This window comes from Hordeum vulgare, chromosome 5H (genome assembly GCF_904849725.1).
Source record: "Hordeum vulgare subsp. vulgare chromosome 5H, MorexV3_pseudomolecules_assembly, whole genome shotgun sequence".
Classification (NCBI taxonomy): Eukaryota; Viridiplantae; Streptophyta; class Magnoliopsida; order Poales; family Poaceae; genus Hordeum; species Hordeum vulgare.
This window is the reverse complement of record NC_058522.1, coordinates 53,427,514-53,430,013: the sequence shown is the minus strand read 5'-3', so window position 1 is coordinate 53,430,013 and position 2,500 is coordinate 53,427,514.

Here is a 2,500-nt window from a genome sequence, read left to right as displayed (position 1 = left end):
GGCCAAAAAACGTGAACGCGAGGAAACGGGAAAGAACGGGGTACGACGGCCGTGGTGCAAAAAACTGGGCGCGCGCCATGGAAAACGGGTGAAAAGCATGTGCGTGGCATGGACAGAAGAACGTACGGGCACACGGGCCAAAAAACGTGAACTTGAGGAAACGGGGAAACACGGGGTATGACGGCCGTGTTGCAATAAACTGGGCGCGCACCATGGAAAACTGGGGCAAACCATGTGCGTGGAGTGGGCGGGTGCACGTACGGGCACACGGGCCAAAAAACGTGAACGCGAGGAAACGGGAAAGAACGGGGTACTACGACCGTGTTGCAAAAAACTGGGCGCGCACCATGGAAAACGGGTGAAAACCATGTGCGTGGCATGGACGGATGAACGTACGGGCACACGGGCCAAAAAACGTGAACGTGAGGAAACGGGGAAACACGTGGTATGACGGCCGTGTTACAAAAACTGGGCGCGCACCATGGAAAACGGGTGAAAACCTTTGCGTGGCATGGAAGGATGCACGTACGGGCACACGGGCCAAAAAACGTGAACGTGAGGAAACGGGAAAAACGGGTACGGGGCCGTGTTGCAAAAAACTGGGCGCGCACCATGGAAAACTGGGGCAAACCATGTGCATGGCATGGACGGATGCACGTACGGGCACACGGGCCAAAAAACGTGAACGTGAGGAAACGGGAAAGACGGGTACGGGGCCGTGTTGCAATAAACTGGGCGCGCACCATGGAAAACTGGGGCAAACCATGTGTGTGGCATGGACGGATGCACGTACGGGCACACGGGCCAAAAAATGTGAACGTGAGGAAACGGGGAAAAAACGGGTACGGCGGCCGTGTTGCAATAAACTGGGCGCGCACCATGGAAAACTGGGGCAAACCATGTGCGTGGAATAGACGGATGCACGTACGGGCACACGGGCCAAAAAACGTGAACGTGAGGAAACGGGAAAGAACGGGGTACGACGGCCGTGTTGCAAAAAACTGGGCGCGCCATGGAAAACGGGTGAAAACCTTGTTCGTGGCATGGACGGATGAACGTACGGGCACACGGGCCAAAAAACGTGAACTTGAGGAAATGGGGAAACACGGGGTACGACGGCCGTGTTGCAAAAAACTGGGCGCGCACCATGGAAAACTGGTGAAAACCATGTGCGTGGCATGAACGGGTGCACGTACGGCCACACGGGCCAAAAAACGTGAACGTGAGGAAATGGGAAAAAACGGGCACGGGGGCCGTGTTTCAAAAAACTGGGCGCGCACCATGGAAAACGGGTGAAAACCATGTACGTGGCATGGACGGATGCATGTACGGCCATACGGGCCAAAAAACGTGTAAACGGGGATCCGGGGAAAAACAGTGTACCCCTTCTTCACAAACGAAGGGCAGGGGTCCCAAGGGGGGCTAAAACCCTCGGGTATATTGGGGAGGAGGGGGCTCCTCCCTGCTTGGGTGTGGGAAATCGGTGGGTTTGCATATGAAATCATATGCAAACCTCCCGTTTCTCCCGTAACCCTTGCTTTTCCCAAACGTTGGCTCGGATGTCCCGTCGTTCTCCTGTCCCGTGTACGACTCATGCCAAATTCTGATCCGTCGGTCGAACGGCTGTTCGGGTTGCAGAAAAGTACGTATCGTGTCCGCACACGGTTAGGTCGATGTGATCTCGTGCCGCGTTGTCCCGTCGGTCCCGTGTACGAATCGTGCCAAATTCTGATCCGACGGTTCAACGGCCGTTCGGGTTGCAGAAAAGTACGTATCGTTTCGCACACGGTCAGCTTGACGGGATATCGTGCAGCCTTGTCCCTGCCGGTCCCGTGTACGTGTCCCGTGAAATTCTGACCCAACAGCCTAACTTGGCTCGGGAAACAGGAAAGTAGCATATCCCGTGCATGAGACCGACTAGACAAAGTTGCAACGACGTTGCCTTTCGGAATATAGTTGCCCCCAAAACTTTATCGTTGCGGGGGTGACACACGGGGGATGTGGTCTCTCTGGACGCCTCCTTCGTGTAAACCTCCCGTGCATTGCACGGGAGGATGATCGGTTCGCTTGACCGATGTAGGCTACGAACACATGAGCAGCTTTGGATCTGTGTCTGCTCGTACGTTGCGTTTCGGAATATAGTTGCCCCACACGGTCAGGTCGATGTGATCTCGTGCCGCATTGTCCCGTCGGTCCCGTGTACGACTCGTGCCAAATTCTGATCCGACGGCCCAACGGCCGTTCGGGTTGCAGAAAAGTACGTATCGTTTCGCACACGGTCAGCTGACGGGATATCGTGCAGCCTTGTCCCGCCGGTCCCGTGTACGTGTCCCGTAAAATTCTGACCCAACAGCCTAACTTGGCTCGGGAAACAGGAAAGTAGCATGTCCCGTGCATGAGACCGACTAGACAAAGTTGCAACGACGTTGCCTTTCGGAATATAGTTGCCCCCAAAACTTTATCGTTGCGGGGGTGACACATGCGTGATGTTGTCTCTCTG